Raw genomic sequence first — 24,068 nt, forward strand, 5'->3', positions numbered from 1 at the left:
AAGTGTGGCATTAGTGTGTAACTGGCAAATATCTCCCAAGTTCCTGAACATAAGGAAGACGGAAGGTTTATGACCCTGATTCCTGCAGCACCTCTTTGTTATTTACTACACTGGTGTATTTGCCTGGATTTTACCAACTGAGTTTTAACAGAATTTTCAGAAGTAGCAACCATGGAATATCTGACTAATCAGCTGGAACAATTCTCTGCTTCGATGAACATTCAACATCAACTTATTAAGCAAAAACTCGACATTATCTTAGACGATCTCAAAGACATAAAAACCCAAATTTGGCAGCACGGCCCTCAAGTTGACAAGAGAGATGAAGAACAGAAGAATCTTGCAAAGGAAACGGAGAACTACAATAAACAAACTGCAATAGCCCAGCTGACAACAACGGATCTGAATGTGAGTGACTTTGACTTCTGTCTCTTCAATCTGCCTGATGAACTTTTTAACCCCTGCTTGGAGGACTTAATGAGTAGAAAAACTGGAGCTGTCGGGATCTTTTTCTTTGAATGTGGGATGGAAGATATTGCAACATGGATTTACTATGAAGATCTGCTATCTGCAGAAGAAACCCTACCAACAACTTCCAAGGATGCTCTTCGATGCTTACTGTTAATGGGGAAAAGAAGGAAATGCTGGAAATTCCAGACAATTTAAAAGAGTCTAGTTTCTCCTTTGGAAAAGATTAAAAAGGAACCGGTTAAAAGGATTTTAATGGAAGTAGAATAATATATATTAATTTAATAGAAATATAATATAGAATAATTATATAATTATAGAAATATAATATGTATTAAATGAGTGTTTGGGAGAAATGGAGGACTTACAAAATAATAAATTTTTAATGGAAGTAATTAAATGTTTTCTACTATTCTAATCCATTTCTTATTAGTGAGATTCACTATATTTCTTTTATCTTTTTCTCTTTCTTTTATGATAGTATTATTAATTTTTTTCTCTGAAAAATATAAATGTCAAAGAGATTAATAAATATTAGCAATAATATCAGGATTAGAATTTTATGCAAAAGAGATTACTAAATTATCACAAGATGGAGGGAGGTGTAGGGGAAGTCAATATTTCTTTGATTATAAACAAACATTTTTAACAATGTTTCCTATCTGTTTTTTACTTTTTATTGTTTATGTCAACTGTTAAACTATGTGTTTAATATTTTTGGAAAAATAATAATTTTTTTTTAAAAAAAGTCAATGCAAGTCAACCAACACTCTCCTCTCCCATTATCTTCAATGGGCTGGGCAGGCTCTCCCATTGCTTCCAATGGGCTGACTTGTCATTCGTTTTAGTACAGCCCTGTGTGACTAGAATCGTTAGCACCATCTCGCCAACAGGCGCGTTATTTTAATGCACTATTAATGTTTTCCGTCAGGAAAAAAAGTGGGAAGCAACGCAGGCTTTTAATGTTATTATATTATTGATAGATAGCTGGTAGCTGCAATGGGCTGGGAGAAGGGGGGCGTGTGGTTGGGGGGAACAAAAGGAACCCCCCCCTTTTCTGCTCCCGGGTCTCGATGCTCCGTTTCAGAGCGGGATCGGCGCGCGTAACCCCAGGCGCACGCTCAGCGTTTGGGTCAGAAAAAGAGAGAGAAAGTTCAAAAAGGGAAGACGCGCGTCCTTTTTCTTTCTTTGGCTCCCGAGGGGAGCGAGGCGCTTTGGGAAAGAGGCGAACCAGATCCAGCGCCCCGGTCCCAAGGTGGGTTTCTGGAGCGGGGCGGAAAGGGCGGCGGGGAAGGGCCGCGATCGCCGCGCGATGAGACGGAGGCGCTCCCCCATCAGCGTGGCTGGCTCGGCGCGACGTCCTTCCGCACGGCGTCCCTCGCCTCGCCGGAGGTAAAGCGAAAACGAAAGGGCCCCTCGCCTTTCGATTCCCGACAGCTCTTTCGGCGGTCTCCCCCCCCTCCCCGCCGCCCCCTTCCCCCCTGCAGGTTTGGGCCGGGCGGGCGCTCGCGCGAAAGGACGCCTGGCTTTGCCTGGCCGCCCCCGGCCATCAAGCGGCTCGTTACGGGAATGCAGGTGAGCGCGAGGAGCGCGCGGGGATGCGCCCCGAAAGGGAGAGCGCGAGGAGGGGCTGGGTGTGTGCGCGCGCGTCCGTGAGGTAGATGCCCCCCCCACCTCCCTCCCTCCCTTCTGTTGCCGCCGCCTCGCCAGCAGGAGAAGCACGTTGGCGCGTTTCTCGCTCTGTGCTTTGGCAGCGCGGGCGTCGCCTGCCCTGTTTCTGGCTCGCTGTCTCGCTCGCTCTCGGCCGTCTTCGCCTAAGGGGCTTCTGTCTCCAGCTTCCACGCGCTCCTCCTCCCACTTCCTCGCCTTTTTTAAAAAATAAAAAATAAAATAAAAATCTTCTTTCTTCCTCGGCCCTCTCCGTTTTGGCGGCCGTAGCGGGAAAGAGTTGCAGGTGCTGTCTTCGGCCCTCCGCGGCAATTGGGCAGAGCGCGCGAGCCTCTTATTTATTGGCGAGCTCTCCCACCCATCCCACGATTGGAAAGGGGGGGGGGAGAGAGAGAGAGAGAAAAAAAAAAGAGGGGAGAGAGAACACCCTCCCTTCGCCTCCCTTCAATCCTCCTTCAGCACCAAAACATACCTGCTGGATGGGCATGTGGTTGCCTTTCATTAGTGGCCTTGGTGGAATAGGAGCCCTGGTCTTAACGTGACCGTCAGGAGCGGATAGAGAAGACTCCTCGAGATTCCCAGAGAGGTCGGAGCTGGCTGCGTTAGTAAGTCATTTTTTGTGGTAGAATCTGTGTTTTGTTTTTGTTTTTTTTCCTGTCCTGTGAGCAGACTGTCCAGTTGCTCTAAGCAAAAACAAGAACTTGACGATTGCAACTTAAGGGGTTTTTTTTTGACAGTTGGGCAGGGCAAATGCTTTAAGCTTCTGTTCTTTTCTCAATTTCCTGAGCACCTTATGTCAGGAAAGCTGGGTCTGCTGTTGTGGTCGATGTACGTTCTGAATTTAGGACTGTAGGTGTAATTTCATTGTTTCGTTTGATAAAGAAGCTGATCTTTAGCAGATATGTAGAGGATTTAAACTGGCATTACATGTCTGTCCAGTTCCCTGTTACAATCAATAACGGTGGTGGTGTGGGTATCTTATATTTTAGTTGTCTTTCTTTTTAGTCCTGGTCTGTTCTTGCTGTTTTTTTTTTTGGGGGGGGATTCTTAATGCTTGCATGTTGAGTTGTAAAGGAAGTGTTTTGGTGATTCGGTGCACATACAGGATGCATAGACTCCTCGTGTTTCTTTGGATTTGACTGTGTGGGAAAGATCCCTGCATGAGATCTGAATTTGGATAGGGCCAAGAAGACTGTAAACTAGAGTTGCTGATAGCAAGAAGACAAGAAGGCTTGCCACACAGGGGTGTCTTGGAGCTTCAGAAAGGACGCTGCATCAAGAGTTCTCAGAGCATTATTCCTCCTGGGGCAGGCATACAGATCATCAGCGCTTTGTGAATTTCTTTTGACCACCAAGGAAGAACTGAGGGTTAACTGATTCCAGAAACCCTTAGTCAGTCTTTTAAAATATCTAAATAAAACCTTTGTGTCAGTAGAAATATAGTTGAGTCAGTTGGCTTTCAATTGAATCAATAACATTTCAGCATCTTTTCTTATTGCCAAATGGATTTTGCTTTGAATACTGTTCTTGCACACAAACTTGCTGCCTGCTATGGATCTCAGAATTGTATAAGGTCACAAAAAGCATTGCTTTTCACAATAGGAACTTGGAGGATGAGCCAGCAGCAACACTTATTTTGGGGAAATATTGTCTTCATTGTTCTAACCTTTCCACACTATTCTGGATTAATTATGTTCCAAGTCCAAATAAATGTATTGTTCCTAAGCTGCCACAGTCTTATTGTGAAAGTTTCTCTTCAAAGCTATTGTAGTTCACAGCTGTTCTGCAACACTGAAGTTTATTTCTTGCAAAATCAGCTCTTTTGCTGGCACTTGTAATCAGATTTGTATACACTGTGGCAAAGCCAATTAAGCAAGATGACTTAAGATATTAATATCATGAAGTATTGCTTACAGCTACTATAAATATGATGGGAACAATAGAATGGTTCAGGCTTCAAGTTCAAGGGAGAATATACCAGTCTTGACTTAATAGTGGGTGAATCAGGAGTCTTTAAAATAGCAGTGAAAAGATTGTTTAATGATCTTATCTTAACTGGATATTACAGTGTTTCTCTAGCAAAAACAGGTATCTTTCCAGGAACTATTTTTAAACTGCATAAAATGGGCAGATTAGGCTGGCTTGGTGGTGAAAGTGGTTCCCGGGTAGATAATACATTTGAGCAGGGGACTTGTCTGCACAATATTTAGTAGTAGTGAGCTTTGTCATTTTGAGATTAAGAACATGGAATACATCCGTTGAATGAACTGTTTACCTGCAAACTTTCAAAATGTAATTTTGAAATGCCGAACTGTTTGAATATTGACTTGATTTGATATGATACTCCTGGTGCGTATATTTCTACTCACTGTATTTAATACTATAGTATCTTGAAAATTACAGTTAAAATGCTGGAGAATGAGAAATCATTATGGGATAGATGCAATAAGAAATGGGAATTCAGGAGAAGAAACTGCGCTACAGAGGTGGTAGCATCTTGAAGTGGATACAATAAAGTTGCTGGTGTCAGCACTAATGCATTTCATTATGCAATTGTTCTTGTTATTCAGATCAGATAATGGCCTGATGAAATACATAAGCAGTCTGCAGGAAATTAATGATTAATTTCTCTAACGTATGCTTACTATAGGACTTCTGACTAATAAAGTACTGTCTACCAGTTATTGCTTACAGTTGCAGTAAGTGGGGGGAGGTACAATTCCGTATTTCATTCTTGTCTTGTAGCACTCAAACATGTTCAGTAATCAGTAATTCTTACTTGATTCACAAAATCAGTGAAGGACAACTATGGCACAAACAATTCATTTGTGTAGCATCTGGTCATTCTGAATAACAAAAAGCAAGCAGTGTGACTTTTGCTTGTAAAGATGGCATACTAAACACATTAAGCATAAGATGTCCAATTCTTTTTAATGGGTTAGGTGAGCATTTATTTAATTTCATTTAAAGTTTAGAGAGTTGTAACTTTAAAGTTCCATTCTGTTTTACAAGTACCCTCCCCAAGTTCTAATTCGACAATCATCTCTAACTAGCTACACTGGTCAAAACATGTCCGAAACAAAAGGTTGCTGCTAAAAGTTAATAGTCCATCCTATGCATTGTTTCTTCTGAGAACTATATTTCTCTTTGTTCAATGGACTTACTTCAAGATAAGTATGTAAAGAATTGTTATGTGAAATATTAAATTTACTACATATGGTATGAATCTGTTAGCCACTGAATCATTAAGGATAGATCATGTAGTTCTGGTCACATGCAACAACATAATATGGGCAAACAGTAAAAATCATAGCTTAGCATGAGTATTATAAGTGAAAGCTGTTGCAACTAGATAACAATATAAGGACTTGATCATTCCAGGTCTTTCTCCTATGTAATTTTTGTTGAAGTAAAAGATTTTAGAATGTGCTTGAGGGCCAAATAATGTGGCCCTCATAGACTAGCAGGTAATTCATAGAATCTAAGATCTACATTATTTTACTATCTTTAAAAAAAAAAACTTTTACTTGACATTGAAGGTATTTTTTAAAAGTTTATCTTCTTTCTTTTACCAGACTGAACCCTAATGCTTTAAAAATAACTTTAGTGAGCTACTTTGACAAATAAGTTAATGGACATTGTTAAGGCAAAGGTAAGATATCAGAGTCAATGCATTTGTTCCAAAGGACCTTTGGGTTTGGCCTGTATGTATTTGAATATCATGCGTAGTTTCTGTCAAAAACAATGTTACGTTTACTGAAATTTTTAAAATACATCTGTAGAAAATAAGTGATGAATAAATATAGATACTTAAAACATACAAAAAGAATATTCTCAATAATAAGGTTTTGGGCAGGTGCTGAAAAAATATGTTAAATTATAAAAACAATATATTTGCCGTTTGGCTTGTATATTTTTAAAAGGAATCATTCAGTTTAATGAGACATATTTCTAGGTAAGTGTGCCTAGGATCAAAACTTTAGGATACATTTTCAATATTCAGTGTTCCATAGTAAATAGTCACTTTGATCCTATAAAACACAATTATAATGATAGGGTGCAAGTTACTTAACATAGAAATAACCTATATGAACATGTTGCTCACTATCAAATGCTACAGGAATATCTTTATACACAATAATATAGCTGCCAATGCTAAATGTCTCTATTGGCAAACCAATAGCTTATATACAAACCTGGGTCTGGCACTTACACCGAAATGCAAAAATTTCATGATATTGTAAACATTTTCAGTTGTCAGACAATGTATCTGAACACAGAAGTGTAATTCTGTAAAGCTATTTGATAGCTTGTTTCAAATATTTGTCATGAAATCTGCAAATAAAGCATCTTTTGTAAAATGTTTTAAAGACAAGATTTTTACTTACATACTCAGTAATAGTATGACATATCTAAAACAGAAGGTTCTTTAAGAAATGTATGCTAGCTTTCATTATAAGTTAATATACATTGTTAATAGGAAGACATGGTTTATGGACCCAATTCTCTAATCTTTAGAATTTGATTTACTGAGTGTATGTGTGTGGGGGTCCTATATGGTAACAAGGTTCTCTGCTTGATGACAGGGAAACGTTGGCTACATTAAACTATTCAAAGAACAATATTATTCTACTGTGAAGTTAATTCTGGGGTGTGTTTTGCAATCGAATACACATGAAACTTGATCCCTGTGTGGATATATGATGAAAAGATAATACAAGTCAGTAGTTTTAATTGCATAGGTAAATGAACGGCAATCATGCTTCAAAATATTGATAGTGTTAGAACTTTTCATGTCTTACAACTTGGTGCAATAGACAGTTACAGTAAAATCTACAGTCTTTTAACCAGTATTGAACTTCCCTGTATGTGTATACCACAAACAAGCTTATTAGACGTATTGATTTGCGTTGCAATAGTAACTGAATAATTCTTAATGTCAATATAACCCTTTCAGAATTGCATATGCAATCTTCTTGTAATTCTTACAATTGTCATGTAAGAAAGAGTCAGTTTGGCATAGTGGTTTGAGTGCTGAATTGGAGAGATCCAAGTTGAAATTCTGCTTTGGCATGAAGTGTGTTGGGTGATGTTGGAGCAGTTGCTCTCTCTCAGCCTAACCTACCTTGAAAGGTAAAATGGGGGTGGTTCTGTGAAACCTTTCTAAGCTCCTTTGAGGAGAGGTGGGGGAAAACATAATAAGATGCTGTATGATCTACAAAGAGCTGCTTGTGTGAAACTATATAGTTATTCATGTGTAAGGGGCGACTAGTTTGCAAATCACATCTCAGTGTCCTAGCCAGTGTGCTACATTAGTTTTTTTCTGAATATATTGGGAAAGTATGTAATTCAGAATTAGGAGCCAGTTTCAAAAGTAGTAAATTGGTATGTAGCCTTATCTACAAACCAAAGCGCTGTAACTCTGTACCGAAATTCCACAGCATACTGTGGATGATATAGGATAGAAAAATGTAAATTTGGCCTTTATTTTCTTACCAAATTTCTGTTCCCTAATATATGAAGTTTACCAATGGAGGGATTATGTTCTTAGATTGTAATGCAAGACTTTAGAGAGGCTGATGTACCTTTACTGGGGGACTAAGTGTGTAGTGAACTCAGGCTTCCTTATGAGTAAGCACACATAGAATTGGTCTTCCCAGATGGTTTTCTATGTGTTATCACTGTAGCTGTGATTCAGTTTAATAACATACTGAGAAAAATGACCAGATCTTCTGTTCCTTGAGAAATTATTCTACAAACAAACAAAAAATCCTTCCGTACTTGTGACTTGTATTATGAAGCTTGTAAATGATATTTGGGGAACAACTGATCCAGCCTAGTTTTAGGGAGGGGAATATATAACAGGTTGGTGCTTACAGCACTTTTTATTAAAAGTGTTTAAAAGTAAAAAAAATTAATGCACTTCTTGAACTATTTTATTCTTATGTAATATGCTGTACAATGTCCATTCAAGCAGAGAGAACTTCCAATGACTTCAGTTTGCTTGATCAATTGGTCTCCATTTTATCTCTGTGCTAACTGTTAAGGAATGTAATAAAGAAGAGGGGAAAGGCTGTTGTGTTGATTTTGCACTGTGTATATTCAATGATCTTCAGAATGATAGAATGGATTCTTTAATATTAGGGCTGCCAACTGTGGGTTGAGAAATACCTGGAGATTTTGAAGATGGTGCCTTGGGCGGGTGGGGTTTGGGGAGGGGAAATACCTCAGTAGGGTGTAATGCCATAGAGTCCACCATCTAAAACAGCAATTTTCTCAAGGGGAACTGATCTATGTTGCCTGGAGATTATAATCTGGGAGACCTCCAGGCCCCACTCTGAGGTTGGCAACCTTATTATCCATTGGTTCTTGTAGGTTATCCGGGCTGTGTAACCGTGGTCTTGGAATTTTCTTTCCTGACGTTTCGCCAGCAACTGTGGCAGGCATCTTCAGAGTAGTAACACTGAAGGACAGTGTCTCTCAGTGTCAAGGGTGTAGGAAGAGTAATATATAGTCAGAAAGGGGTTGGGTTTGAGCTGAGTATTGTCCTGCAAAAGTATTGTCCTGTAAGTATCAAGATAATGTGCTAATGAGGGTATGGTATGTTAATATGGAACCATTGTATCCTGAAGTGATCTGTTAATGTGTGTAATCCAAAGCTAATCTGTATGGCTATTGTTGAATGTTGTCTTTGTCTGGAGGTTTTTTTTTTGCAGGACAATACTCAGCTCAAACCCAACCCCTTTCTGACTATATATTACTCTTCCTACACCTTCCTGAGAGACACTGTCCTTCAGTGTTACTACTCTGAAGATGCCTGCCACAGTTGCTGGCGAAACGTCAGGAAAGAAAATTCCAAGACCACGGTTACACAGCCCGGATAACCTACAAGAACCAATGAACTCTGACCGTGAAAGCCTTCGACAATACTTATTATCCATGTTTAAAACAATGACCATATAGTAGGAAATGGTCTTCACTAAGCTTACATAATTTTTAATTTAAAAAAGTGAGGACAACAGAATGTTAGTGAACATCTTGAGGCCATTTCCTTTCAAGATGTTGAGGTCACATGTCTTAAGTACAGACACATAGTGCTGGAGCAGCTAAGGATAAGCAGGAGAAACTGCTTTGGTTTACTATGATTTGCCAGCTGGGAAAACTGAACTGGACAAACTCTTTTAATAGGTTTGGCTGTGATCTATAGAGTTGTGTGAGAATCCTGCTGAGAAACTCTGCAACTGTTGCCAGACCATTTTGGCTTCACTTAATTTTATTCCAGATATTTTGCCTAAGGAATGTTGGAAATTTACTTCCAATCTCACTAGGTATAGGTGAAATGGTTTGTCTTATGAGAGTTAGGTACTGGGTAGCTGACTGTTTGCAACTAAGATCCAGTGTGGGCATAGTCACAGAAGATAACAGGCAACATGGCATTTTGCTGGCTTGCTTGGGTAACATACAGCCTAATGTCATCATGGGCAGGTACATCATTTTAAAATCAACAACATTTTGAGTGCATGTGTTGATCTTGCACCTGTGCATGCAGGGGCATTAAACAGTTGGTACCAATAATTTCACCGGCACATAATCAGTGCTCTGCCAAGGCAGAGGTTCTTTTGGACTTGGGGGCAATAAATACACAGGTAGGTGAAGGAAAAGCAATGCTTTACTTATAACACACAGCATTCAGCTTATAACACAAAGTAACACAAAGCATTCAGCTGGCACACAATATAGCATTTATTACTTTACAAGAGCTTATCTCCACTTCGGCTGCTGGGAGCCTCGTGTACAGCAGCGAGAGAGACCACGGGTCGTCAGTCAGGTTACACAGCATCCAGAGCCTGATCTGTGTTGAAGCTCTCTGCTGGTCTTCATTCTTGGGTTTTTATCACTCAGGCCAGATACCTTAGGTTGATTCAGTGCACCTGGCTCACAACCCTTCATTCCTGATCGTGCATACCAGCTGATGCATGAGTCAGCATAGAATGCCTAATCAATCTGAGATTATACCTGGTACACAATGCAGGCCAGCATTCTTTACAGAGGGAATATGGGGGAAATGAGACATGTCAACCTAAACTCCTCGCCATACAATATTCTTCCGCGTATTTCCAATACAGTCAGAAGTAAAATACAGTTCCCGGCTGGTAGTGTTAGAATATACAAAATATTTCAATTCAGTTTAGAACTCTTGGTTTACAAAAAAAATCTCAACTTTTTGGAGTATCACTTAGCCTGGTCAAATGCTTCCTTTACTTACCCCCAGCAGGCTTGAGACGTCCATGGAGGCCACATTTTTGTAAGCCGATTTTCTTAATGTTGGGTAAATAGGGGTACAGCCACTGGACCTGAGCATTTAAAACACAAACAATGTTTGGAGTGTTTAAGGAACCATGTCAAACTGCCTTAAAACTACTGGGTGTATGCTCCATTACTAATAATCCTGTCTTTTCTCACAACTACAGTGCAGTATACCCTGACCTGGATGGCCCAGGCTAGCCTGACCCCATCAGATCTCAGAAGCCAAGCAGGGCCGCCCCTGGTTAGTACTTGGATTATTCTAGAGAAAGGGAATGGCAAACCACCTCTGTTAGTCTTTTGTTTTGAAAACTCTACTAGGGTGCCATAAAACTTGATGGCACTTTACATACACACAGTGCACAGTATATGTTATCTACCATTATTATTATGATCTACAGATGTGCTTCTTTCCATTCCAAAGCTTTTAATTTGTTTTGGAGAAGAATTTTTGTCTAGATGGCATGATTTATCAGATATATGAAGCAGCTAATATAAGCAAAAACCTTTCCCATTTGTTTCAGTGGTGAAAGGGTTCCAGTATTAATCTAAATTCTTCAAAGTGACCCTTTAAGTACAAACAAAATAGTATATACTGCAGTAAACATTTTCTTGTAATTGGTGACTAACTGACCATGCATTCCTGAGCTTTGTACTCAGCTTTGGGACAATTGAGAATATTTGTAAACACTTGTTGTAGGTCCTTTTGTATATATTGTCCTACATTGTATGTCATTGCACGTAGCTAGTTATAAAGTTTTGCACTTTGTTTAATAGTAATTTCGCTCCTGTACTAATTTCCAAATCTCTTGATATATGTACAGTGGTGTCTAGTTTCCCCCCCACTCCTGAGTGGCACTATGGCGAATTTGACTGATACATTTTCATTTAGTGTGTCTGAAAGAGATTTAATTCTTCAGGATTTACCTAGTGTGTGTGATTTTGATAATGATAAAGATATTGATATTTCAGCTCTTAGCCATATTTGTAAAAAGCTTACAAGAATGGAATTATATGCAGCTGTATTGTCAGACTATGTTCGGTCCAATATAATTCCTCGTGGTCTTAGAATGAATAAGAGTCCAACTCTCTTCAGGGACAATACTGAATTTAAGGAGAAGTGGGTGGGAATATTGAATCGTTGTTCAATTGATTTAATGCTACTCATTATTGGACAAGCAAAGAAAGAATCAGGAAATATTAAAATTGAAATGAAGAAGGTTTGTGAGACATTGGAGAAACAAGTATCCCCGGATATTTTTAAGTCTCAGATGGATAAGCTTGATGTTGAGATTAAGAAATTTGCAGATGATATTAAAGAATTTAAGGCTAAAAAATTCAAGAGGGACAAGGAAGATTATTCCAGCAAAAGAGTATACCTTTGGTATTATTCTGAGGAGTCTAAGGGTGGTAGCAAACAAACCAACTATAGAGGCTACAACAAACAGAATAAACGAAAGGGTTTTAAAAACAGCAACCGCTATAGTGAAGAGGAGTCTTACAGTGACTCTGCGAATAGCTCTGACTCCAACCGGAGCTATGGACTCCGACCTAGAGAGGAGGGAATGCATTTTTTCGAGAAGCATCCCTATCGAAAGAAGAATGCTTAGTGGTCAACCTATCCTCCAGAACGTTAAGTCCCCTTGAAGAAAAAGTGCTTAATATGGGTTTAGGTTTTGTCCCGACGCCCGCTTACTCTGCATTTCAGACCCGTGTGGATTTGTTTAAATTGTTTCGGCTTATTAAACTCAAAGATCATTTCAAATCCGGCTCTAGCAATATTTCTCCGTTTTGTATGAAATCTAAGTTTAATCCAAATAGCACCAACCCCATGATTCATGCCTTCCAAATGGCTGTTAATAGGGATATCTTGAAATTAGAAAATAGCAAAATTCCTAAACACTATAATCTATCCCTTAGTGAAAAACAGGCTCTTGACGGACTTGCGTCCGATCCAGAGTTAATTATTCGGCCAGCAGATAAGGGCGGAGCAATTGTGCTTCAAAATAAACAGGATTACGTAGAGGAAATTATGAGGCAATTGAATCAAACGGAGTATTATCAAAAAATTGCTAGAGACCCTACAAAAATCATTACTGCTAATATTACTGATATTGTCCAAGAAGCCCTACATAATGGTGACATAGACAATAATACTGCTGAGTTCTTGGTAAATAAGTTTCCCCGGATTCCTGTCTTATATACATTGCCCAAGATACAAAAACCTGGATTAATTCCGCCAGGAAGGCCAATTGTATCAGCTTCTCAGAGTGTATTGGAACCGGTATCAAAATATTTAGACTATCATCTCAGGCAGTTTGCAGTGAACACTGAGTCTTTCATTTTAGACACCAGGGACTTCATTCGTTACATTGAAAACATCCATGTCCCTAGAGATTGCGTTCTAGCAACCGTTGATGTTGTTTCTTTATATACTAACGTTCCATTGAGTTACACTTATAGAATCATCGAACATCATCTCAACTCTAGAGTAGACCCCGTTCCTTCCACTCCTTTTCTTTTAAAACTTCTGGAAATGGTATTTAAGAACAACTTCTTTAGGTTTGATAACCCACTATACCTGCAAACGGGAGGTATAGCCATGGGATCAGCAGTGGCTCCCACCATAGCCAACATTTTTATGGTGGATTTTGAGCATAAATTTATTTATAACGACCACCCCTTTAAGGATTCCATTCTTGGATATCGTCATTATATTGATGACCTTATATTTCTGTTCACTGCAGATATTAATTTCCCAGAATTTTTGTCGTGGCTCAATGCATGCTCTAGTATTCAATTTACAGGACAAGCACACTCTCAACAGATACCATTTTTAGACACCTTGGTATACCATACCCAGAATGATCAATTGGCTGTAAGAATGTATAGAAAGTCTACTGATAGAAATGCACTTTTGCATTTCAACTCATTTCATCCCAAACACCTAAGACATAACTTGCCTTATCGGCAATTTGTAAGAATGAAACGAAACACCACATTACAGCAAGACTTTGAAGTAGCCGCGTCTTCTCTATCTACCACCTTAACCCACAGGGGCTATCCTCCTAAAGTAATAATGCAAGCAAGAAATAGTATCCAACATGTTGACAGGATTTACTGTACAAGAATATAGATAAACCATTGAAGGAACAAACACTCACCTTTGCCTTGCAGCATACACACCTATCGGGGCAGATTAGCTATGTCATCAAAAAACATTGGCATTTACTCAATGATATTCCAGGCTGCCAAAACTTTCCCAAGATAGGTTAAAGGAAAACCTCTTCAGTTAAGGACAGACTTGTACATTCTGACATATTTGTTGAGTCCAATAGTGATAAGATTCGGGGACACTTTAAATGCCATAAATGTCTTGCTTGCAGCTTTTACCTGGAGGTCAAAGAATTTAAAAGAACTGACTCAGATTTTTCTTTTCAACTTCGTTCTTTTACCAATTGTGACACAAAATATTGTGTATATTGTCTTTTGTGCCCCTGTGGAAAGATTTACACTGGATCTAATATTAGACCAATTAAAACCCGGATCCTTGAACATAGGTCCAGGATACGCGCACGTATAACATCAGCCCCGGTAGTAAAACATTTCCTCCATTTTCGGCACAGCGAGAACGACCTGCGCTATTTTGTGATCTGGCAATTAAAAGCTAGGAGATTTGACAAACAAGATAGAGAAAAATTACTTAGGCAGAAGGAAGCTTATTTCATTCATTTATTGAACTCCATGGCTCCCTTTGGATTGAATTTGGAAAATGATCTGTCATGCTTTCTTTGAATATAGGCTAGGTCCCTTTAAGAGAGAATGAAAGTACATCTCTCAAGCACCTGATGTATACAAGCTGACTCGTTTGCCGCACACCGGTTAGCTATTTAGCAACTAGTAAATCCTCCTAATGGTATCTCCACACTGAGCTTCCTTACCCTACGTGGGACTGACAACAGAATTTTACCCCTGGTGGGATATATAATGTAACCTACAATTTGAAAAATATGTGGAAAATCTATGCAAGATGCCTTTTTCTAAGTAATTTTTATTGGAATATTTATTGTGATATTTATTGCTTAATTGTTATATTTATGATTGATATTATGACTGTGATTTTTATATGAATAGGAAGGACTGAAGAAGAATTATTAATTACCGTATATACTCGCGTATAAGCCGAGTTTTTCAGCCCCAAAAATGGGCTGAAAAAGCCGGCCTCGGCTTATACGCGGGTCAATACGGGGGGAGGGAGGAGGGAGGGGGGAAACTTACCGCCGCCGGGCCCGTGCCGCTTCCTGCCACCAGGAGGGGCCTTGGGCAGCCTCCTGCAGCCGCAGGAAGGCTGCCCCAGCCCCCCCGCCCCCGCCGCCATTTTTTTCGGGCGGGAGGGGCCTTGGGCAGCCTCCTGCAGCCGCAGGATGGCTGCCCAAGGCCCCCCCGCCCCCCGCCGCCATTTTTTCGGGTGGGAGGGGCCTTGGGCAGCCTCCTGCAGCCGCAGGATGGCTGCCCAAGGCCCCCCAACCCCCCGCCGCCATTTTTTTCGGGCGGGAGGGGCCTTGGGCAGCCTTTTGCAGCCGCAGGAAGGCTGCCCCGGCCCTTCCCGCCCCCGCCGCCATTTTTCCCGGGCGGGAGGGGCCTTGGGCAACCTCCTGCAGCCGCAGGAAGGCTGCTCCGGGTCCCCCTGGGCCTCGCCGCCGCTTCCTCCCGCCGGGAGCGGCCTGGGGCAGCCTCCTGCAGCCGCAGGAAGGCTGCCCAGGCCCCCCCGGGCCGCACCGCCGCCGGACCCTCGCCGCTGGAGAGCCCTGTCAGGTAAGCCTGCGGGGGGGGAGGGGTTATAAGCCGATCCTCGGCTTATACGCGGGTGCCTAATTTTTCCCCATTTTTGGGGAGAAATTGGGCACCTCGGCTTATACGCGGGTCGCTTATACATGGGTATATACGGTAGTCAAGAATTTGAAACAGCCGTATCCTCCATTGCTAGTGGCATCCATCATACTACGTGATTATTATCTGCATAAGAAGAATTTTTGTACTCAGCTTTGGGACAATATTTGTAAACACTTGTTGTAGGTCCTTTTGTATATTGTCCTACATTGTATGTCATTGCACGTAGCTAGTTATAAAGTTTTGCACTTTGTTTAATAGTAATTTCGCTCCTGTACTAATTTCCAAATCTCTTGATATATGTACAGTGGTGTCTAATTTTCCCCCCACTACCTGGCAGTTGGCAACCCTATGCATGGGAGATAAATCCTGTTGCACGGGCCAAAAAAGGGGGACATTTCCAAGCGTCTCAGGAGGCTGCCTAACAGTGGCCCCGCCCACAGGCCAGCGCCATGACACCCCAGGACACCTCCCAGGATGCCCTGGGATGTCCCGGGGCAGTGACTAGCGTCCGGCCCTGCATGCCAGCGCTGGGGCCACAAACGCAGGCGTATGCTGCACGAATGCCAGCACTGTGGGTCCTTGCTCAGGCCTTCGCTGGCCTCCAAAGGCCTTTCATCATGGCTGCTGGGGCAGCTCAGGAATGCGCTTTTAGAGGGCCAATGAAAGGGAAGACTTCTGTTGTTTATAAGGTGTTAATATGCATCTGATGTATTCTGGAGACTCCTGCTTGTGTATGTATATTTTGTAGTCTATGCCACAACAGTATGGTATAGCTTTGTATGGTAAGCCATTTCACCATTGAATCTCTTACTAAACATCTTACTTGTATTCTGTTTTCCCTAATTAAAAGAAATAATGTATTATTTTTAAGTAGTCTTCCACTAGGTTCAAACAGTTTTGCATTTAATTTTTTTAACTAGAAGGGAGACTTCTAATTATGGGAAGGATGAGGATTGTTTAAGATTGAGACATATGCCAGTATTGATTTTTGAAAAACTTTGAGGATCTAAAATCAGTTATGTGATGGCTACAGTCACTAATATCATAGTCCTTTAGACTCTGTCTTATTTACATCTATGTTTGAATCTAGGAGAAAGACAAAGACAATCTTGCTTTGTGTATAGAATCGTAGAGCTGATTTTTGTCTGAAACGGAGGGGATGGAGGCAATGAAATTACTTTTTATTGTACAATCATAACTGACAAGGAATAGTAGTTTTAAGTCTTGAAACACTTGTATTGCATAATTACTTGGTCTTAGAAATGTTATTTAAAAAATAATAAAATTTTACACTGTCCCTGCAAAAAGCTAATGCTTAGGGTTGCCAACCTCCAGGTAGTAGCTGGAGATCTCCTGCTATTACAACTGATCTCCAGCTGATAGAGATCAGTTCACCTGGAGAAAATGGCCGTTTTGCCAATTGAACTCTATGGCATTTAAGTCCTTCCTCTCCCCAAACCCCGCCCTCCCCAGGCTCTGCCCCAAAAACCTCCTGTTGGTTTCGAAGAAGGACCTGGCAACCCTACTAATGCTGAATGTTAAAGGATTCTACAGAAAATTCCGTGAGGCATGAAGTAATGCTGTAAGGAGGTGAAAAATTATTTTATTATTTAGGTTTTTATCCCACCCGCTGTCCCCAGCCTAAAATGGCAAATGTGACTCTCTTACAGCTTGTGCTACTGAGCTGGAGTCTTTCTACCATGTGGTATTGGCAGTTTGGTGGTCATGGGACTGTTGGAAAGTAAAAAGATCCATCTCCAAAAGTGTGGCTAACAGATGGCAGGGCCCAACTGAATAAGTCAAGATGTGAAAACACAGTATCTCTCTTCCTATTTGACTTCTGAGAATATGTATGAAATGGGAAATTTAGGGTTCAATGTGACATTTTTATGTGTACACTGTTCATGGTGGAATTTTGAATCAGTTAATCACAAGCCCATTACTAGTCTTTGTATATCATTAAACTATATCTGAGATTTCCCCCCATGATTTTGACCTTTGGAAAATCTGTACTTTCTTTAAGGCCATTGTTTTATGGCTAAAGAAGTAAATATAACACTGCATGAATATGAACCTCAGTAGAATTAATGCTTCAAAGAGCTACTCATATTCATCAGGTTTGCCTCCAGCTCCTTCAACTGTCCTCACTAAATCTGAAGATGTAGCTGGCTTTGTAATATGAACCTGTATTTTCTGATGTGTTGAGATTTAGGGCTTAAATCTAAAGATTGCCAGCAGAGATGGAGGGGTTGTACATCGCATTGCTTGTAGAAGTTTCCAGGTTCAATCCTTGGCCTCTATGGTTAATGTGATCAGGTAGCAGACACAATAGAAGACCACAGAGAGTTGCTTCCAGTCACAGTTTATGATGTTGATAGACCACTGTTATTAATAATGAAGCTTCATGCAAGAGGAGGGTATCTCAGTAGATAAGGTCATATGTAGATGTGTTATTAAATTTTAGTGGGGGAATGTTGTATTGTTTGAGCCTTTTTGGCTGCTTTTATCCACAGAGGGACTGAGAGTAGTTTACAAAAAAGATGAAAAAGGTGCTCAATTACACATTTGTTTAAACAAATAGACAAATAAATTACAAATAAATCTGGTCAGGTCTAGGTCTGCCCAGTTGAATACCATAGGTCTCAGGCTTCAAGCCCTAGGGCCAAGAGCCCAGATGCCCAAGGGCTTCCATTTCTATCTTTATCCAGGCTGAATACTGCAGAAAGAGGAGAAAAAAGTCAGCTGCTGCTAAGTTACTGCCATGCCAGCCAGCAAGATCTTCCTCACTTCCTAGTCCAGTGATGTACCTGTTACATGACCTCACTTTAATTGTTTCCATTAATCGTGGTTTTTATTACAGTTGAATATTAAGGAAGACTACCTGGGGATTGGCTATCATTGATTCAAATTTCAGATAAGAATGGGCAATGAATGCTATCGGTGGGAAGGTTTTGTAATACAGCGGGTTGTAGTCTTAAACTTAAATACACACAATGTTTTCAGAAACTTTATATTCCCCACATATCTGAAGAACTGACCCATGACTCACATAGTGAAGTAAAGTGTGTTAGTCTTCAAGGTTCCAGGGTACTAGTACAAACAGTCCCTTTAATGCATAGAATAAGGTTTATTGCTGCAATTAAATATTTAAAATTAATCTTTAAGAAAATGTAAGAGAAAATATCACAGTGAGTTATGATAGTTCATCAGGGTTGATTTAAAGGAATTTTGCTTTATTTAAAATCATTGCATAAAGTGTTCAGTTCTCCTATGGCCTCATACAGCAGTATCGATTTGCAGCTTGTCCATACCCTTGGTTTGTTTCCAATGGCTGGGCATTCTGCCAATCCATGATCAAATAAACATTTTCTTTGATTGTGCTATCCAAATCGTAATTCTGCTTAAGAGTAGAGAAAAATGTACTTTATGTAATAGCAACTTAGTCATATTAGCTGTTCTTGTAAATAAATAATATTCTGAAATGTGTAAATATTAACGATGAGCAAAATCCATGTTCAGTTTTCCACAAACACTTTCAGGTATTCAGGAAACTTTCTCTTTTTGATAATCTTTCAACACCACTTAAAACAAATTTACCAAGTTCAATTTACCTTGCCTTAGTTTAATCTCCCACTTTCTTTTACTTGTTCTCATGTCTAGTTAAAGAGAGAAGAAAAAGTAACCTCTGAGGACAAAAAATTACATTGATGTAGTAATAGCAGCAGGAGGGTGATGATGCTTAATGTTTTTTAAAATGTAATTCTTCACAAAGTGTTGGCCAGAATTCTGCTACTCCAAAATCACAATCTGAAAAGCATGCTCCTAAAATTAGCAGTTCAAATACAAATTGGTGTGTGTATGGAGGGGGAGTATTAATCACATTGTGGTAGCTCAAAACAAATGGGGAAATCACAGAAAAATCATACTGTTTCCAGACTGTCGCAAATTTTGGAATCATTACTGCAAAACTGGATGGTGTGTTACAGAGCTACGTAATGTAGTGTCTTGGAACTGAGAAACCCCAAACTTTCTCTCAGGTGTGAAGCTTGATGGGCGAGCTTGGAGTAGTCACTCTCAGCCTAAGCTATATTTCCCAAGACTGTTGTGAGGATAAAATGGAATGGGACCACAAATTCACTTTTGAGCTCTTAATAGAAATAATAGATCTGAAAGATACTTTGACATAAAACAGCTCTCATGGAGTAGATTTTAATAACACGACTGTACAAGATCATAGGTGCCTTGTACTTCCCTTTCTCCTTTATTCATAGTTTGGGGAAATCTCTTATATGCTGTCCAGGCGCGTGTTTGGATAAATACTGTATTCAGTTAAGTAAAGTCCTGCTTAATGGATCGGCTGGCCTTGATGATGTAGGCGAATTTACCTTTATTTCAAAAAGAGGCTAAAATATAGTGTGATCGACTATATTTTAACTTCTATCGCATTCAGAGATTCTGTGGAATACTTTAGTGTAGGCTACTGTACTGTTAGTGACCAACTCACCTTTACTATGACTTTTAATGTAGAACTCCCTTTGATTCCTCCCATTTTAACTCTCGGGCTGGAGAAAGAAACAGATAACTTCCCAAGAATTTACTGGTCCCCAGATATAATTCAAGAGACATCTCAATTACTCAAATCTGAAAAAATATCTGAGTACAGAAATATCATAATTCGCTCAAAGGATCCCAGGGAAGCTATTAAACTTTATGAGAATTTAATTTTAAGTATAGTTGATTCAGCAAAACAGCACTACAAGGGGCGGATAGAACTAAGAAAAATTTCTACAAACACCTGGTTTGACAAGGAATGCAGGGCCCTAAAAATCCACATCCGTAACATTTACCACCAGTCTCGAAATTCTAGAAATGCCTCAACTTGAAGAACATACTGCATCAACTTATCAGAGATAAGCGAAGGAAATAAATCAATAAACAATGGGAAAATCTCTTACAGGCCATAAATTTGAGGGCATTTTGGTCCTTAGTCTCTGGGGACTTCATTCCAGTGGCCCGAATATGTCACACATCTCACCTAGTAACTGGTAACAGTACTTTGCAGAAGTATTCCATGAGGATAGACAGGGCAGGAATGAGACCCCCCTCCCAGCTGAGACACCGGAGTGGCCGCCTGCTCTTCGGAAGAATTGAGTTAATTCAGCATATAAAATCAAGGAAAGCCCCCAGCCCAGATGTACTGGGCCCAGAAGTACTTAAAGCAGACCCCAGTTGGTGGGCCCCTGTATTGGCTCAATTGTTTACTTGGGTGGATAGGACTGGCATTATGCCAGAGGCATGGACTAAAGTGATTTTGGTGCCCGTACATAAAAAGGGAGACCATACAATCCCAACTAATTTTAGGCCTATCAGTCTCCATTATAGGAAAACTCTATGCTAAACATCTATTAAATGAACTTTTAGCTTGGATGGCACAATATAAGATTCTAAGCCCCAAACAAGTGGGTTTCTGCCAGGGGAGATCCTCTTTAGACCATTGCATTGTACTTGCACACCTATTTAATAAGTACTCCAGGAAAATCAAGACCAAGTTATATTCAGCTTTTCTGGACCTGAAGAGAGCATTTGACTCCATCCCAAGAAACCTACTATGGGACAAGTTAATGGCCATGAACATCGATAAGAGATTAATATTCCTAATCAGAAGGCTGTATACCAATACAGGTTGCCAAGTCAAGTGCACCCCGCTGGGCAGGCTATCCCCTAAAATTAATATCAATAAAGGAGTTAAGCAGGGCTGCATTCTGGTCCCAATTCTTTTCAGCCTCTTCCTAAATGATCTGGTTGCTGCGTTAAGAGATGTTGATGGTCATTGCCCCAAACTCACCTCAGTACACACTCCTTTGTTACTTTACATTGACGATGCTGTGTTATTGTCATGTTCAAGGGTTGGCTTAAAGAGATTACTAAACCGATGTCATGAGTACTGGTATTCTCAATGTCCTGGAACCCACTTAAATGGGCAATTGGTGGTAATTCACTTGAGCAGGTAAAATATTTTAAATATTTAGGTATTTATTTCCATTATAATGCATCTTGGAAAACCCACTATCAATTTGCAACTAAATCAGCAGAATTTAGCTCACTAGCAATTACTTTTTTTTTTCAATAGAGGGAATCAATATATTCCTGCTGCCCTTAAGGTCTATAATGCTAAAGTCAACGCACAATTATTGTATGGTATTCCTGACTGGATTAGTGTGCTGGAATATTCATTGGAATGCAGTCAAGCCAAATTTATCAGAAAAATAATGGGTATGCCCTGCTGTGTCCCGTACGCTGCACTGTGCTTGTAATGTGGCCAAATGCTACTTGAAACTAGAGTGTGGCTCTTGACTGTAAAATTCTGGTTATGCCTCCACTTTAAGGCAGACTCTTCTTCCCTTATCTACTATATGCTTATGGAGTCACATGCTTCTAAGTGGCTTCACCATATTGAGAGCAAAATTAAATATATTGGCCTTAATTTCGACTCTTTGCTTATGCTTACCAAGGTAGAGGCTTTTCAAAGGATAAAACACAGACTATTACATATAGGGCTTCAAGATCTAAATAGTGCTGCTAATAAAACATGCTCCCCATTAAATTTAGGGGTACCCTTTGATGTTTACCAGCCCTCCCCATATTTATTTTACCTGTGTGATAAAAATCTCATCAGAGTCATTTCTCTGGCCAGATTTAATGTTTTGTCAACTGCGCTACTCGAAGGCAGATTTTGGGAAATCCCTCTGTTTGACAGGCTTTGCCCTTGTGACAATAATTGTATTGAAACAGTTGCTCATGTTTTATGTCACTGTAGTTTTTATACAGAATCTCGCAATGAACTCCTAAGTCCCCTGTTGTTAAATAGACTGAATGTCTCAGACTCTCTTAACGTTTCCTATTTATTGAACAATCGTTCATCTCAAATATTGGAGACGGTGGCTCAGTTTTTAAAGTTTGTTTTAAAAGCCTGCCAAACAGCTAATTAGGTGGCAGTACCAACAAACTGTATTTCTCAATGTAACCACCTTTTAACCATTTTATAAAGGGTACTTTTTAACCTTTCCATTCCTTTTGTAACCTTTTGTAGTGTGTTTGTATTCCAATAAAGGGATGATGATGATGATGATGATCTGTTGTCTTCATGCCAACACATTTTGGTTATTCTGCTTATTTTTCTATTACAAAATGGACATAGGGTGTGAATAGAAAAATGTGAAAGACTTTATAGCAAGTATGAACTTTAAAAAAATCCTGTAGCCATGAATAGGCAGGGGAATTTATTAATATCAGACACATTTTAGAAGTATCTGATGCATTATATCCTACTCCCATAACTTCAAGTGTGAATGCTGTATGTGCAGACATTAGTGAATGAGACCTTAAGTGTTAATTGGATTATTTTCCTCTCAAACCTCTAATGTGTGTGTCTTCTTCTTCAAGGTTTTGATTGCCTGCTGAGTAACTTCAATGTGTATTTAGTTGTAAATGAGAAATCTGAACTTGTAGAAAGTGCCAGACGGAACAGCTCTGTGATGCAAACATGACCACTAGGGACTACTGTCAAACTGCTAGGCTGCTTCACTGCTTATTATAAGAATGTTTTTGCATCTTCTGCCATTGAAGATTCCAAAGAATAAACTGTTAAGGGTCTCATTGTTCTGAGGACAAGATTGTCTTGCCATGAGTTATATATGGCTTGCTGCACATACTTTGAAAAGAGGCTGTGTGTTATTGCCAATAGGGGGAGCAGGAGAGTGCTTGGTAGTAAAAATGGGATTCCTAAGACTGCTCATGTTTGAGAACCACTATTGTATGTGACTCCTCCAATGATCCAGGACAGTACAGTACTTTTAAATTTCTGGTTTCCTGTGACTTCAGGAACTGTATGCTAAGCAGAACTTCACCAAGGACAGCATTATTCATAATCACATCTGCAGTTGTTATAGCCGCAGGAGCAACCCCAAGAAAAATGTTGGAAAAAATTGGTAACACTTTTGTAGCTTAGTCTTGATAGTTCCAGCATGAATTTGCTCTACTCTTAGTTCTGTGTGATGCTGCCAGTGGTCCAGCCTGACCTTTTCTAGTGCCATAGGATGCCAAATTTGAACATCTTGGAAGAAAAATAAAGTTAAAGGCTAACTACCTCACTTTCATCAGTAATGTAAACAAGAATTCATGTTGGACCCAAAGCAGAACTCTCAAAAGGAAATGGAGGAGGAGGACAAACATCAACCAACTAATAATAACTTTTTAAAAATTAGGTACTTTGCATTTGTTAATCAAATGCTTAGTGTCTTTCTCAGCTTAGCAAGCCTTTTATTATTAACTTCTATTTTTATTGTTAGCATGTTATCCATTATTAATTTGTTAATTAGCAACTTAAAAGTTAGAAGGTTCTGGATTTAACACCACATACCATCATTTCAGCGAGTTTTATTTATAGAATCCAAGGTGTTAATTAAGAGTTTGATTTGACCTGAAGCGCACACATAATTTTGCAAAGATATCTCTCTTTGCTAAATTCAATGCTAGATTGGTATCGCACATGCATATGGATAACATTTAATGTGGATGTCAACATATGGTCTAATTAAAAATTACAAATATAGTTTAGAATATAAATAATTAAACCAAACTGTCATATGGGCATTTGAAATATTTGTGTTTCTGGATGCTTTTCTCCTTGACAACATAACAGTGAAATCTTCCTTCATGTCTGTTCCTTTATAGTG

The sequence above is a fragment of the Euleptes europaea genome, chromosome 4 (genome assembly GCF_029931775.1).
Source record: "Euleptes europaea isolate rEulEur1 chromosome 4, rEulEur1.hap1, whole genome shotgun sequence".
Classification (NCBI taxonomy): domain Eukaryota; kingdom Metazoa; phylum Chordata; class Lepidosauria; order Squamata; family Sphaerodactylidae; genus Euleptes; species Euleptes europaea.